We start from the raw sequence: 17,885 nt of genomic DNA on the forward strand, positions 1-17,885 counted from the left end.
GGCCCTGCTTGGGGGGCTTCATTTGTGTTAACTGTGTATAGAATGAACTGGAAAATTGAGAGTAGTAACTGGGAAAAGACACGTAATTAATTGATTCTAATCAAATGAGTAGGAACCATGATCTCATATATAACCTGACATTAGTGTCCCGGTTTTTCATTTACGAAATTTGGCAACCCTAAGTCACAACAGAATTGAAAAATTTAGATGCAATTAGAATCTAAAAGTGGAAAACACATATAGCGATTATTTTGATTTTTCTTTTTCCTTCCTTTTTCTAAGACACATATTTCTACTTCCATACTTATCGCCAAACTGTTCTTTCTATTCGTAGTCAAATCTTATACGTATATACAAGTAATAAGCAATAATAATAATAATAATAATAATAATAATAATAATAATAAACCTTACTACAAACTGGAAATTACTTACGGAGATCACTGTCAAGATGATATAATAGGGGGCTCGTGATATGAAAGAGGTTGAGAAAATCCCGTAATAGAGGAATGAGAGCCGCTGCTCTGTATAGCGTACCTCATTCGGTGTCTGCCTTTAACGAGACGGCCCGTGCTCGATCCCTGGTAAGAGCAGGAATTTCTTTTTCTTCCTACCTTCGTTCCATTGCAACTCTGGGGGGTAGATGCCTACCTGGGCAACCTTGAGAATTAAAGGGGTCTGAACGTGGTGCTGCCTACATTACAGGGGCTACTTTAGAATTTTAATTTTGGGTAGGCCCGCCCGCTCAGTTATGGATACATATACACATTTGATTGATTAATGACAGTAGAAAATTACTTTTACAGAAGTGGTTGGTGCTATTTGTTAAATAATTATCTACCATTAATATAATAGTGGAAAATATATTAATAATAGTATATCTTTTAGCATTTAAGTATTTTTCAAAATTTTCGGGTGGGCCCGTGTCTACCCGGCCTACCCGCTAAAGTCGCCACTGCTACATCATCTCTATAAGTGTCGAAGTCAAGAAAGTGTGGAGTCTTTACCTCCACACACAGCCATTATGCCTTCATACTACCCGGGAAGGGACGAAGAGCGATCTTTAACTTAAAATTTCAATAGAGGACTAGATTTCAGCTCTTAATTCAAGGGAAGGGTGCTTCATGTATTTTCCCAACCAAATCTTCATGCTGGTAGGTTGTTACCCTTTCCTGGGTAACACGTTGGTTGGTTTTAAAGCGCTCTTATTGTGTCGAAACAGAATATTTTAAGAAATAAAGACGAACTGTACGAAACATTTAGCTATTTGGCTGATCTCTTGTTTTTTACATGCCTTTGGCGTGGGAGACCTGGATTCGATTCCCGGCGGACGCTCATATGGTTCAGATCCCACGTTAAGCTGTAGGACCATGTCTTCAAATATTTTCATTAGATGTTGCATTATTATTGGTTGGTTGGTTTCGAGACGCCCTTTCCACCAGCGAGACTATGTGGGAAGTGGGCCTACAGCTTAACGTGGGGTCCAAACTACATGAATTCCCATTGGGAATCGAAACTGGATTTCCTACGCCGAAGGTGGGTAAATTAACTATATAGCCACGAGAGAGCTCGGTTGAATTTTTGGAATTTATCGTTTCGCTCAGCACCAAGTTCATGAGATGTGGACCTACATACAGTTTAAGGTGGAATCTGAAACACTGTAATGTATTCGAAGTTCAATGCTCTCCCACCGGTGATCGAACCCGAGACCGCATCCACTAGAGGCGTGTGCTGTAGTCACTGAACCAGTGGAGATAGTGTCAATACTATTGTAAAATCGAAAATTTCTTCTATAAGTTTGTATGATATTATTGATCTTTAAGAAGGTTTCCACGCAATATAAGCGCAGTAATTGTTGAACCAATAAAATGAAACCTGGCATGATTATCAACCTTAGGCCACTCAATGATTATACGTGTGATGTTAAATTAATTACAAGCGAGCATCGGGAGGGTCATAATATATGCCAAAAATTAAGTAATTCACAAGCTCCTGCAGTTAGAAAGATGAAATTCGGTATATAAAAATGCTTCATTAGAAATAAGGAAACAACTGTCGCTGAGTTTCTGCAAACTTTTGTTTTAAGAGAGGAAGGAGGCATCTATAGTGTATGTGAAAATACTATAGAAGCGAATGTGATTTTTATCCTGATAGCATTACGTAATAATTACTGAACATATTACAATGACATCTGGCATGATTATCAACCTTACTCTCCCAAAGGGTCATATGATATTGAGTAAAATGCACATACCCTAATGAGATAGGAGTCATAATTTATACGAAAAATTTAGTATTTCGCGAATCTGTCAAATTAGAAAGATGAAACTGGATATATAAAAACTCTTCTTTAAAAATAAACAGACCCGTGTTTATTAGAAATAAAACGATAATGTCAATTTTAAAGGGAAAGGAGGGCATCTGTACGGGTGCTATATAAAATTGTATGCAGTGTTCGAAGTGGAAAAAAACAGAGGCGGTATGTTTTATTATGATTGATGCTCAATATACCGGCTATTTAAATATTGCCTTGATCACTGAAAAACCAGAGACGGTATGTCCTCATTACTGAAAACCATAGGCGGTATGGCATACCACCGCATACCTTCTCACTTCGACCACTGATTGTATGTATATAAATGTTATAATATAACTCTGGAACACCTGATAGAGACATGAAGTTTGGTATTTAGACTTCTCATTTTACATAATTAGATATGCGCTTCAATGTTTATTTTTCAGAATTATCCTAGGAGGGAAGAAATCGGAGTGGAAGTTACAATTATTATAATAAGATATCCATATCTCGAAATTCTTTATGGTTACAGGCACTCCCGTATTTATATATTGTGCGCCCCTGTGCTCTAAATAATTTGCCGCCTCCCTGAAAACGACCGATATTAGAGTTGAATTCATATTTTTCTGGGGTCGCTGAGATGAATAGTGATAGTTTTAATCCAATTCAACTTCAAGGTCATACTCCAGTCCACAGGGAGGGAAAGAGATTTTAAAAGTAATCGAAAACGACAGATATTAGTGTTGAATTCATAGTTTTCGAGGTTGCTAAGCTTAACGGTATCAGTTTTCATGCTGATCAAGTTCATCCTAATCCCTTTGGATGGAGATGGGAGAGGATGACATTTTAAAAATAATGAGATAAGCTAGCTAATTAGTAACTACTGTAATTAGAGCGAATTAAACACATTAACGTATTTTCTCGCGCTTGTGCGGAACTCGGCGGGTTGCTAGTTTTAAATATTACTTTATTGTGAATCTTAAAAAATAAATTCCAAAATTTTGACCCCCCCCCCCTAAATTCTGCCGCTCTGTGCTCGAGCACAGAATAGCACTTAACTAAATACGGGTGTGGTTACAGGGTATCCTCCTGTTCAGCCTAACGACCTAATGACCTCCTGTTCAGGCTAATATAGCATTTTGTAGCACATGTTTGATCTTATCTTTAGACAGATGAGAAATTCCTATTCTGCCTAATCCTCGTAAAAGGAGAATATGGAGATTTCAGGGAAATTTAATAGTAACTAATTTCCCGACGATTGCAGTTGCTTTCATGGACCTTTAATGTTCATCTATCATTTCAACGTTCCTGAAATTAAATTACAACCATGGAACATCATTAGTTTACTACGGGTATATTTATGTGATGTCTATTGGCTCTCTACAGCTTCACCGTTGTTTGTTTACTGTACACAAACTTCAGTAGTTGTGCTTAATTGTGGTTTCCTGTATAAAATAAGAGTAACAGATTAATGAAAAGAAAGTATAAGTAAGATAAAGTATATGGAGAAAAATGATAGAGAAGAAAAGAGATAAGAAAGACACGGGATAGGGGTTGCAGTTATTATAATAATATGTCCATAACTCGGAATCCCTTATGGTTAGAGACATGAAATTTGATGTTCGGATTTTGCGTCTAAAATATTAATTAAACAACTATTTCAGCGTTTTACGAAGTTTGATCTAGAATGAACGAAAAAAGAGGTGGGAGCGATTCGATAAGATACCCATACGAGACGTTCGAATTTTGTGGGGTGGTCCCGTGTAGCGTAGTCACTAACGCTCTCGTCTTTGATGCGAGCGGTCCCGGGTTCAATACCAAGAGGGGACACTTCGTGAACAGGTGTAACAGTCTGACTGAGGTTTTCCTCATTCGTAGGGCACGCAAATAACACCTGGATGATACGTGACAAAGAAGTCCCAGGCTGCTGCCTATTCCTCTCTTCTTTTCTCACTTCCCCGGATAGTGTGCTCGCCGAGGGACACTAGTCCTCATGTGTGACGGGCTTAAGGCAGTAGATGCTGATAATATCCAAAGATGTAAATAGTTTCTAATTCCGAATTTTAAGCGAGACTTTTGAGTTCAGACGAATTCCATATGAAAGGTACAGAAAGAAGAGCGCAAAATATTACCCTCACTAACTCGTAAGGACATTTGTAAGTATTGTGCTATAGGTATTCTCTGCTTCTTATATGTAAAAATCCTAGCTTTTTCTTTTAATTAAGAATAAGTAATGTGTCGAAACAGAATCAAGGCAAATTAAAGCAACCTTCCATCAAAATTAAGGGATCAAGATATATTGTAGCCTACTTATTGTTTTTGAGCTCTTTGGTTAAGTTTCAGAATGGATGGTATTGGAGTAATTTCATTTTTCTCAATTTACGTTCGACATACCAAGACTTTAATTCTACTTATTAGTTGGCAATCCTGCTGCACATACTGAAAAGTACGATAGGAGAAAATGAACTGCAGAGGAAACGGAGAGAAAGGCTGAGTGAGTAATTGACGTGTTCTTGTGAGGATTGCAAATGCAGGAAGTGTTTGTGGAACAGCAAGAAATTGTTAATCCATGTAGCTAATCTAGTGAGGTACAGTATGTTTTGATTTATAGAAGTGAATATTATATTTGATATATTAATTAGAGCAGTTAATTATTTTCTGGTAGTGAATGCATTTGAGTTTTTATAACGCATACATACTTGAGAAACTTTCGTGCTTCTATACTATATGTATACTTGCAGTGTTGTTACCTCTGGTGCCATCAAATAATCTTAACGATATATAAAACTACATGAACTGACAAATTAAAGGGGGTACTTCCTGTTGAAGTGAAGGGGGGCGCGGTGGCTCAGTGGTAGAGCGTTCACCTTCGGTGCTTGTGGTCCCTGGTTCGATCGCAGCTCGCGCCATGTGGACTTTGTGGTGGACAAACACCATGCTCGTGGGTTTTCTCGGGGTTCTCCCGTTTCCTCCCACTTTCACCATTTCACTCATTTCACTCATTTCTCATTATCACCGTCTCCTTTAGCCTAACCGGCATAATCGTGGGACGTTAAACTTTAAAAGATTTCATTTCATTTTTCTGGTTGACGTGAAAAGTTGAAATTTAGCATGATTGTAGCTTTCCGGGACTAACCGACAGAAAAATTGCCAAAAGTGAAAATATTTTTAATTTTTAGGAGGCCTAAAGGGGGGGGGGGTGAAGAATTTCCTCGTGTATTTAAACGGGTCCTTTTTTGGACCTATAATCTCATGTTTTAGGTGCCTGGAATTAGAAAAAAAAAGTTGAAATTTGGTATGCTTGTACGTTTTCATTAGCATTACCTAAGTAAGTCAGTAGGGCCCAGATTTCGTGCAGGACCAGTCCTAAATTATTTTTTGCCGTGTCTAAAAGTAGAACGTTGTAGAAATTTTTAAAATTAAATGCAAAACCAGATATGAAATTATTGCAATTTTATTTACTAAATTAAATTAAATTCAGTACATTTTACTCATTTATACATACATTTATGAGCATGGGCGGCGATTAGGGGGGCAAAGGGGGGCAGTGCTCCCCACTTTTTTGAAGTAACCCGTTAATGTATATAGTTTCATTTGGAAATGTGAAGTTTTTGTATTATTACTGTTTCATAGAAAAAATGGAGCCATATAATTGCCGTTGCGTGAGTACATTTTGGTTGTCTTCCTGTGGAGTTAAGAAAGCTACAGGAATTGCGTTTTAATTGTGACGGAAAATAACCCAAAAATTAACCTATTGGAGCTCAACAATTCCAGCATACTTGCACTTCTTCTTACCAGGGGTTGATATGTAAGTCAGCCGCTTTGAAACTAATTGAGAGAACATTTCGAAAGAAAGAAAAAAAAATTCACAAGTTATTCTTTAATCGCACAAAAATTGACAGCTCCTAAAATATATTTTCTTGTATCTAGTAATAAAGAATATTGATTGAAATAAGAGTAATAAGAAACAACTTCTACCTTTTTCATTGTTTTGCAGTGTAATATACATTGAAGTGGTGTGTTTAGGGGTGTGCGAGTACGGGTGTGTGGCGGGGGGACGAGGGGGACGCGTCCCCCCAATATTTTGAAGTACAAAAAATTCAATATTTTATTCTAATTTAATTTATTTACTAACGACAGAATATCATATAAATAATAATAATTATATTTACGTGGAATATAATATTCAGGCTGTGAAACGATTGTAATTGAGTTCTTGATATACCTTAGGGGTCCGTGAAGGTAAGCAGAAAGATAACCAATGGAATCGAAGTTAATAAACAGGTTGGGCTAGGTAGTACCATTTAAATCACTTTCTTTGATGTCCCCCCAAATTTTATACGCCATAGACGCCAGTGTATGCGAGTGTATATACAATTAAATTTAGTGAACTCAATATAACTCTAGGTTTTGGGATTATTTTGTATAACTTGAGTGTGGAGTGATTCTAAGGTGTTCCAAAAAAGTGAAAACTGCACCTAATGGGAACGAACATGTTTCGGGAAGCTGCAAAAGCAAATATTGCTTTAAAGTCGTAGCATATGTTTGTAGTATTTACTGTCTTTCATTTTCTAAGAGTTATAAATATGAGTTGTTCATTAATCCCCAGTCTCAATATAACTTTTGCAAAACAAGCCTTATTATTCATTACTGATTAATATTATCCTTTCTATTTATTTGTTTTCCAAATTTATTATTAAATAATCTGATCACACAATTTTCCAGACAGAATTTTAAGATGTTCACGAGCAAGGAATCAAATCTTTCTTACATCTTGGTTGTTTAAGAGTTCAAAGGGCTAGTACCAACTTACGTTGCTCTTGTCAATTTACTTAATAGAATATAAAATACGATATACGGTATTTTAACCGAAAAACATACTATCCTATTGGTTATACAACCTTTCGTCAAACAAAGTGTTAGAAACAACCAGGAAACTAATATTCAGATCATGTCTTGCCCCCCACACACTTTTAACGTCCAGTCGCCCCGCCACTGTTTATGAGCTTCTTGCGAGATGGACCAAACTCTCCCATTCAGTGGCGGATCTAGCGCGGGGCCGGGAGGTCTGTAACCCAGTTTTTTGAGTAACAAAAATATTTTTAAAAGTTTGTAGTGAACTCATGATATACCTATCATAGTTTGGGTTCTGGTTGTCCCTCCAGTTTTTACCTTCTAGATCCGCCACTGCTCCCATTGGCCTTTTACATTCTAACAATTTCAAATTCGAGTACCATATTATTGCACCAAAGTCGTCGGAGGATACATTCCTAAAGAATAATTTCTCAAAGATAGAAGAGGCAAGTTGTAACTTTGATGGGTTATTTCATTCAATGGATCGTTCAAGGAAACGTTTCGTAGGGAACTTGTTCCTCGGAACAGTTCGTTAAATATCACTAGGAACCAGTTCCTTACAAATCGAATCAGATAGAAATCATAGTGATTCAAACTGTAATGTTTCTACAATTATTTTAAACGTTATCAGATTCAAATGTTGATATAGAACCATGTTAACTTCACATCGTAAAGAGGCCCACACACGGTCCATGGTTTGCGCAAACATCATGTTTGTGCAAACATCGTGTTTGCGCAAACACTCGGCCACACACGATACAACTGTTTGCACAAACTTCAGTTCAATTTTGAGTTGAATCGCGTAAGCATGTCCACTGAAGCAGCTTGTTTAGCGATAGTAATTGCTTGTGCTTTGGAAGCGGAAATACCCGCGAAACCAAAAAGAAAGAAGAGGGTGTGGATGAAAGAGTGGTTGATTATGATAGATACATTGGCAACATTATTCACAATGTAAATGTACTATTCCAGCAAACTCAAGAATTTTGACTATGCATCCTAGAAGTATATATAGCAACTAAATTACCAGGGTGGATTGATTTAAATCAGTCTGATTTAAATCACGATTTTAATCAAGATTTAAATCACTTGATTTTTTCAATAAAAATCGTTGATTTAAATCAAATTCCGAAATGAATTAATTTGAAGTGAAAGTAAGTAAAATCCCATTTCTGTCCTGTTATTTCGATTATGGAAGATAATAATCATAATACAATGAGACTCAAATGTATGTAAGTACAGTATGAAAACGAGTATCATGTAGAGAACGATCAGGGAAAATCCCGTTTGAACGGGTAACGGGTGAACCCTACTTTCTTCTTTTTTTTACACAGGGTTTTAAAATTTCTATTCCAAAGGGGAAATCACCATGGACATTTAAGATGAAAACTCTTTTGTGTCCACGTCTATTTGTTTGTTTCCAGATAATAGGGACGTATTTAGAGGGGTCCGATCCCCTCTCCGAAACAAAAAAAAAAAAAATTAAAATTTTGGGCGAAATTTATGTACTAAATACATAGAAGTTCCTCGGGATCGTAATACGACAAATTTTGGATGCATTAAAATATCGAATAATACTTTTGATAAAGTGGATATTTGACCCCATTGCAGAACATGCTGCGATCTGCGATGTGATCGCAGAAAATTTGTCGTGCCCGTGCAGGAAAAATTGTCAGAGGAAATAAAATAGCTAACAGAAAAGTATAAAAACGTGCCTGCTGTGTATAGATGTCTTAAATGCACGGACAACTCGCATTTGAACTGTTTTTCACATCACATAAAGCATATTTTTAACTATCACAAGTGTTTCTTCTTCTGGAACTGATCATCTTGATTTTTTATTTTGGAATTCCTGCAGAACATTTTTGACTTACAAAAACTCATCGCATAAAGACAAAGAAAGTTCTGCCATCGGCTAATATATAGGATCAGAAAACTATATTCGCGAAGAAATTAAATATCGACTAAAAGCAGGGAATTCGTGTTATTATTCAGTTCAAAATCTCTTATCGTCGCGAATTCTGTCGAGGAATTTCAAGCTTTAAAATATATAAAATGATAATTATACCTGTTATGCTGTATGGTTGTGAAACATGGTCGCTTACGCTGAGGGAAGAACGCAGACTGAAAGTATTTGAGAATAAAATCCTGAAACGAATATTCGGAACCAAAAGGAACGGTAATGAGGAATGGCGAAAACTTCATGATGAGGAACTGCATAATTTATACCGTTAACCAAAACATTGTTAGGGTTATCAAATCTTGGAGGCTCAGGTGGGCAGGGCATGTAGCGAGAATGGAAGAAAGTAGGAACACTTTCAGGTTTAACTGGAAGTCCAATCGGAAAACGACCATTAGGAAGACCTAGGCGCAAATGGGAGGACAATATTAAGATGGATCTCGCAGAGATAAGAATACAAAGTAGAAACTGGATTCAGTTGACTAAGGATAAAAGTCAGGAGAGCTTTTGTGAACATGGCATTGAACCTCCCATAGGTCATAGAGTGAGTTAATTAATTTTAGGCGAAATTTATATACTTTATATGTATTTCGTGCCGCTAGCTAGTTCCAATTGCTTAAAAATATGCCCCTGCCAAATATCAGTAACTTTCGTGAAAAGAAAAGTGTCATTTGATATACATTGCTGTACTTTTTCCTTAATGCTTAAGAAACATTGTTTGGGATTGAAATAGGTTAACGATTGGGAATTAATTCAAAATTAAAACGCCATACTTTCACTTAAATGGCATAATTAACATTTAATACTAATTCCTAATGCTTTTTCTTCAGTTCACGACTTGTATTATACGAAGAAAAGGGTTTGATTTAAATCAAAAAAATCGATTTAAATCAAAAAAAATCAACAAAAATGATTTTTTTGAAAAAAATCATGATTTTTTTCCACCCTGTAAATTACTTACATGTTAACTTTTCCAGTGAAAATGCTAAACACTTGTCTTCAACACTACTTTCACTATCATCTATGTCAGTTAATATTTCGTCTTTGTCTGAATCTGACTCTTGTACATTTATTTTTATGGGTTCCAAAAACTGTAAACACAAAAAATAATTCTTCGAGCTTGACTTCGTAGCACTTGAAAGAAAAAGAAAAAAAAGGAAGACAGAAAATAAAACTTCTGCTGTACTCGGTTTGCTTACGATTCCTAAGCAACTCGATATGCTCGAGTTTGTTTTGGGTTACGATAATTTATTACACCATTCAGACGCCTGATGCTTTTGATTCCCTTATAGAGGAGAAAAGAGGGTGTTAAAAGTCGCAGATAAGGCAGTGGAACGTGAAAGAAAAAAAGGAATAAAACATACTGCGTTCCCTCTGTCGAATAACAAAGGGTCTATCTTGAAGTAAATTTCAAAACAAATTACAAACTTCCCATGCTTTATTCTTACGATGATGGCAAAGATTGCAAAGGTATGTAGCCACGGGGGAAAAGGGGGCTCTGTCTTTCCGAACTATTTCCAGCTCCAAAATGAGGTTCGTCTGGTATATGTTTAATAAACTTATTTAACAGTTAATGCAAATGAAGGACTTTATAATAAAATATGAATTTTTTTTAAAAAAATCAATCATCATCAATACGGTTTCTATACCTAATTGAATCAACTAAAATTAATCATATGCTTTATATTCTCATTTCCCTAACTGGGTGCACTGTGAACTCACTACTATATTATTGCAAAATAATATCGGAGTTAATATTTTTTCGTTTTTTTTCCTCTTTAGTATTTTAACCTACATAAACACAAAGTCAGATAAACAGACTGCTATAAACAGCATTTATTTTCTTATTAATAGCTTATTGATTCATCTTTTACACTCCGGTTTTTAACTTCAGTATTGTCACGATCCGTCTTTTGATAAGGAAGCATTGTGAAAATATAATATGCGCATAGTATGTATGTATGTATAGTAAGTTAAAATCCTTTCATGTTGTGAAAGAGGTAATTTGTTCTGCTTTTAATATGTGAAAAGCTTGCCTCCCCCTGAAAGTAATCTTCTCCTAGAACAACTTGCTGGCTACACCGCTGATTATCCTGTAATAAAAGTTGTGAGTTCTATTTGAAAATCGAAACAAAATCCACTGGAAATTAGACGCGGGACTCAACGCTCGTTTTACCAATTGTTTTATATGGAAACCTTTCAAAGCGTCTATCATGACAAACAGTTGACATAGAAAGATGTAGTTTTCACGTATTTGTTCGTAATTCTTTTCTCTACTTCGTAAAGTGAGCAGTTAATGTGCTAGTACAATATTTCTAAGTAGCGCCTGTGATATTGTCAAGATTCGCAGTAGCGCGAGAAGACAGCGTGCATAACTGCTTGTCGCGAACTGTCAACACCACTCAATGCCAATTGGACGCCGTGTGAAGCCAACACAAGGTCATGTCGTTTCTCATCTGAAATCTGCAGTAACTTCTCATATGCCACATTTTTCAAATTCCTGTTTTTATAATCTTCACTCTTTACCTTCCACAGTTCAGGTAAATTTCGATAAAGGTCAATAAATTCTCGCCAGAATTCTTGATTCCTATTCATTGACGCCATAGCGCAAGAAATAAGCGTCTGTACACTAGGCTTCGTACTCGGAAATAAAGCTCGTGTTTGCACAAACATGCCCATACACGGTCCACGTGTTTGCGCAAACATCATGTTCGTGTAAACAATTTTCGAACGAGTTCGATGTGGAAAATGTTTGCACAAACGTTTGCGCAAACAGTTCATACATCGCCACACACGGTCAAACTGTTTGCACAAACAGCCTTGTTTGCGCAAACCATGGACCGTGAGTGGGCCTCTTAACACAGTTGTAAATTTATCAAAAGTTAAAATACCGTATTTAATGTATAAAATAAAAGCAGAAAAAAAGTACTGTAAGAACCACCACATTTCTTGTCTGTTATAAAGGTCACACAATAGATAGTAATGATTTTTTTAAAAATTAAGCAAATTATTAAGCCTCGAAAGCAAAAGCAGAAAAACACACAAAAAAGAATGAACGGAAAATACGAACCATATAGGGATTAGCTAAAACTAATACGAACAGCTCAAGGGAACAAGCCTCCCCTACCAGTACCAACTATGCATTTTAAAATATTGAAAAAATAATTAGAAATAAATATCTGAAATTTTATTTTAGAATGCATAGTTCTAAAATAAAATTTATATAGTTCATAAAGTATAGTTCTAATATAGTTCATAAATAACAAATACATAAACAATTTTGTAGTGTTTTCCTTTGTTAGTCTTTGCCCCTCGGTATTAATTTCTGCCCCGTGTACAAATTCAGGCTAGCTATGGGACTGTATTAAATTGATTAAAACGCATATTTGAAGAGTGAGGGTGGTTATACTTTATGCGAAAAATTTAGAATCTCACTAGCCCCGAAGTTAGAAAGATGAGATTCGAGAAACCCCTCACTAGAAATATAATCATATTCTCATAATCATCATCATCTATATATAATCATCATCATAGGTATTCTGCAATTATTGGCATGTCACTTGCTACAACTGAGAAGCATCCACGCCCCATGGTCTTCCGCTAAGCTCTTCATCACGTACAATATCTCTGTTGTGATATCGTTTATTAGTTGTAATCTTCTTCGCCCTCTCCCTCCATTTCCTGCCACCATACCCTGTAAAACGTTCCTCATGATACTGTTCTTTCTTAGCCAATGTCAACCAGTTTCTCGTCCTCTTCTTAATAATATCTAAAATTATTCTTTTCTCCCAACCATTTCTAACACCCTCTCATTCGTTTTCCGCTCGACCCAGCTAATTCTCTCCATAATCATATAAAAGCGAATGTTTCTTCCTGATCACGTCATGAACTGCTGAACCAATTAAACTGAAACCTGGCATGGTCATCAACCTTAGACCACCCAATGATTATACATATGATATTAAATTGATTTGCAATGCATACCTAAACGGAGGAGCAGGAGGATCATAATATATGCGAAAAATTAAACAATTCACGAGTCCCTTTAGTTAGAAAGACGAAACTCAGTATATAAAAATTCTTTATTAGAAATAAGGGAACACATGTACCAGCGTTTCTACAAACTTTTGTATTAAAAAGGGAAGGGGGCATCCAGTGGCGGATCCAGGATATGATCAAGAGAGGGGCTAAACCATAGTTGACCGTTTTATCCAGTGTAAAGCAGGATTAAAGCCCATTTTATCCAGTGTATACCTGAGCATCAAGGGGGGCTATATCCCCCATAGACCCCTTTAAATCCGCGCCTAGGGGCATCTATAGTGTATATGAGATTATCTTAACTATATACGTATAAAGCTACATGAGCTGACATAAATTATTGAGGCACTTCCTGTAGGACTACAATGGTTAAATTTGGCATGGTTGTAGCTTTTTGGAAGAAACCTACAGAAAAATTGCCAAAAGTGAATATTTTTAATTTTTAGGAAGTCTAAAGAGGGGATGAAGAATTTCCTAATGTTATTTAAATGGACCTTTTTTTGGACCTATAATATCATGTTTTAGATACTTAAAATTGGAATAAAAACTTGAAATTCGGTATGCTTGCACGTTTTCGTTAGCACTACCTAAGTAAACCAGTAAAAATAAAAAAATCCAACTTTAGAGTGGTTTTATAGTGAACTCAAAAATCTTTCCCATGTTATTTATATGGGACACCTTTTACATCCCCAAATTATTGAGCACTTTCTGTATGGCTACAATGATTAAATTTGACATGATTGTAGCTTTTTGGAAGAAACCTACAGAAAAATTGTTAAAAGTGAATATTTTAAATTTTTATGGGGTCTAAAGAGGGGATGAAGAATTTTCCTAAGTTATTTAATTTTTTTTTTACTTATAATCTCATGTTTTAGGTACTTAGAATTGGAATAAAAACTTGAAATTCGGTATGCTTGTACAATTTCGTTAGCATTACCTAAGTGAATCATCAGAAATAAAAATTTCCAACCATAGAGTGCTTTTATGGGGAACTGAAAAATATTTCCCATGTTACTTATATGGGACATCTTCTACACCCCAAAATGTTTAGGAACTTCCGGCAAGATTAGAATGATGAAATTTGGCATGATTGTAGCCTTCCAGGACTAACCGACAGACAAATTGCCAAAAGTGAATATTTTTAATTTCTTCGGGTCTAAAGGGGGATGAAGAAATTCCCATGCTATTTAAATGGGCGTTTTCTTGGGATACAGAATCTTATCTTTTAGATAGTTGAAGTAAGAAAAGAAATGATAGAATTATGGGTTCAAGAGGTGCGAGGCCATAGGCCGAGCAAAGACAGTGTGGGGGCGAAGCTCCCGGTTGAGCAAATTCAGGCAATAAGAAGAGCAAGTTAACGATATTCACTGTTGATGCAAAGGCCGATAGATAAGAAATGCGAGGCCGCAGGCCGAGCAAACACTAGGATCTAGGAGGCGGAGCCCCCAGCTAGCCAAAGGCTAGTCTTATTATATAAAAGCGAATGTTAGTTTCTTCCTGATAGCATTACGCAATAATTACTGAACCAATTAAAATGACACTTGGCATGATTATCAGCCTTACGCTCCTAAAGAAGTCATATGATATTCAACTGAGTAAAATTCATATTGTAATGAGATAAGAGTCATACATTTATGCGAGAAATTTAGTACTGTATTTCACGAGCCCATCAAATTAGAAAGATGAAATTCGATATATAAACTCGTCTTTACAAATAAACGAACGCGTGTTAATTAGAAATATAACGAAAGTATCCGTTTTAAGGGGAAAGAGAGGCATCTATGTGGGCCGCATATAAAATTTGTATGTCTATACGTTACAGCAAAACTCTGGAACACCAAAAGCAATTTTCAACTAAACTTAGAATACATATGACTTAAAATCTAGAAAAATACCTCTAGCACCCCAGGAGAGCAGGAAGGAAACACATGTAAATTAAACCTAAAGCGACCGATATTAATGTCAAATCCATAATTTTTTGGGGTCGTTGAGATGATTGGTGACACTGTGTTAATGTTTTTAAGTTTAGACAAGAAGGGGTATGCAAGGTGACCTGGGAATTGACAGAGCAGCAATGCCTTAGGCGTTGCTCTATAATTGACAGGGATAACAGCAAATGCGTTGCAAATCCGTATTGATTTACTCATTTTCGACAGAGGGCAGCAACACCGAAAGTGTTTCTGAATTTCATTCATTTTGTTATTTTCGAAAGACAAGCGTTAATCTTCGTAAGGAATCGTTCACATATTATGTAACACAGCAAGAGGAAGAGGTTCGGCTTGCGTTATGAAATGTGACAAGCGGGAGGAGAGGGTTCACGTCTTCGTTAAGTAACGCATGTTTTTCCAAGCAATTTTTATTTTTATTCTCAGGTTTATATGCAATCTTTTAAACAAATAGTTTTATTCAGTTCTTTTCTTTTCATAAATAAATAAATATTTCTATCGTTTTGGGAAATTGACAGCCTATATGAAATTAATCATGCAGAAGGGATTCGAATACTCTACTAGACACTATCATGACTGGCAACGAATCCTGCGTGTATTACAATACGATAAAACTCTCTTTTGTATCTATCGCCGTATTGCATTTACGGTACACGAAACTCTTCTGGAGTTAGTTGTTGGCCATCGTAACTACCGCTTAAAAATACCCTCGCTTTTCCACTCGTATCATTATTTCTGAGAATATTATTCAAAACTTTATATTTGACTCATTACCTACTTTTTCTTCTAAAGAATTTCGCATGTGAAACAAAGGAAACTCTCTTACGTGAAATAATATTTTCTGCGACGAAATGTTACACGATTTGCAGAGCAAACGTAGATATTATAAACCAAATTCGTCGGATATTGATCTCGTGCTGAATTTTTTATTCTTTGGATTTGAATTTTCCTGGCGAAGTCGAGTTAATTCGCATTCTGACACTGATTTGGGACAACAATAATTTGAAAACGGCTAAACTGAAGTCCAAAGTCCAAAAAAGATGCTCGAAAGCTTGTTCACAAACGAGATGCCCCTGCTCCTCCAGCCACGTCGAGTCTGTGATTGACGAGTTGTTGACGCTGGCGAACTTCAAATACAGGAAGCATCCTGGATTCTGGAGGAAGAGATCAATGTCAGTTCGTTAGATTCTGTTTCACCTGCATCTTCCAGCAGAACTTCTTCCATGTCAATCGTCGGTGACTTAAAAGAATAGGTCCGACCTCCTGGGAGAACTACAGTATGCAATTTCGAAGAATTAAGACTGGTTAATTAAACAACCTTATGAGTTTAAAATATTATTACTTCAATTCTAATTTTTAAATACTTCAGTTTGTTGGTAAAAAAAAACACTATAAATTTATTCAGAATTCAAGCACTTTGTAATAAAAAGCTTTCTGCCATTAAAATTAGTTCATTATTGTAATAATCCCCAAAATAAGCAAAATTGGTTTAAAAAAAGTAAAAAAAAAGTTACGTGACAAAGGGGAAAAGGGGTTTGGCCTTGCGTTACGAAGTTTGACAAGTGGGGGTAGGAGGTAAAAATTGGTCAAAAATAGCGTTAGGTAATATGTGAACGGTCCTAACTGATTTATTTATTTATTCTCAAAGGTATCAGGGCTGGATTAACCCATTTGGGGGCCGGGACTAGAAAAAATATGTGGCCCCTGCTGCCTTTTTCTAATACATTTCTGTGAAAGTACAGCAGGAAAGTTAAGGAAATATGTTTCATATTTTTGGTCATATTTTATTTTATGATGATTGTATCTCATCATTCCTTTTAGATAGCCAGTTGAGATTTTGATCAGAGTGGAGGCTCCTCTTCACCTGGAGGCCCGGGGCTATAGCCCTCCTAAGCCCACCTTAATCCGCTCCTGGGTACTACCATCGTTGCCCTTCTTTATTCATTTCACTCCCCCGAAGTTGACAGGGGAGCGCCAGAGGTGGTGCTCTTTATTATTTATTTGACTTATTTATTTATTTTCAACGAAGGCGTAAGATTCCTAATCTTATTCTTCCTATCCATCTCAGCTGTCCTGTGAATCGACAGGTGAGGCAAAGCCGAAGTTACTGCTCTTCGTTTTTTATTTCACTTATTCCTTCACATTCAACGAAGGCCTGGATACGGTCGAAATAGTGAATATTTCTGCAATAGAAAAAGCAGTACATGTAATAAATATCTATGTGAGCTTGCCATTCACACTGAGTGATTTAAATGTTGTAATTTGAACATGCCAATTACCTATAAAACCCTACAGCACATTAATTATTTTTCTCTCCCTTCCATCTGTGAGAATAGATGGAAATAAGCTCCTCAGTTCCAGAAGAAACTTTAATATCTTTGTCTTCTTGTCCCAACTGCTCCTAAGTTCTGGATTTACAAACAGATTCATTCTGTTACTAAGTTCTGACCACCAAGGAGGGGTACGAGCTGTTGTTTGCTTTAAAAAAAAAAAAAAGGCAAATATGAATCCGATTATCATTTTTTGTTACAAATTTCCTGCAAGATTCCCAGAAGGAAAAGGCTACGATCAAATGATGATAGTGAATTGTGTTAGTAGTTTTTTTTTTTTTGGGGGGGGGCGGTAACCCTTTTGGCTCCTACACGAACATGAATATATACTCGGGGAAGGGTACGATGTAACTACAGCACCTGTGAAATCCTTGATTCGATTCCCTAGCAAGTAGGCTTGTTGACAACATCCTGTCCATGGGTTTTCTCAGGGCACTTCCGTTTCCTTCTACATTTTTTTTCCA

General features: G+C 36.3%; 1 protein-coding gene across 1 annotated transcript in view; it reads left to right on the forward strand.

Moving 5' to 3' along the window:
• Positions 1-4,751: 4,751 nt before the first annotated feature.
• Positions 4,752-17,885, forward strand: part of LOC145690464 (NFX1-type zinc finger-containing protein 1-like) — a 97,417-nt gene continuing 84,283 nt past the window's right edge. Inside the window, exon 1 of the mRNA XM_081765375.1 lies at positions 4,752-4,884. The gene's annotated coding sequence lies outside the window, so the exon portion shown is untranslated. The remainder of the gene's footprint in view (positions 4,885-17,885) is intronic.

This window comes from Thermobia domestica, chromosome 1 (genome assembly GCF_964235325.1).
Source record: "Thermobia domestica chromosome 1, izTheDome1.hap1.1, whole genome shotgun sequence".
NCBI lineage: Eukaryota > Metazoa > Arthropoda > Insecta > Zygentoma > Lepismatidae > Thermobia > Thermobia domestica.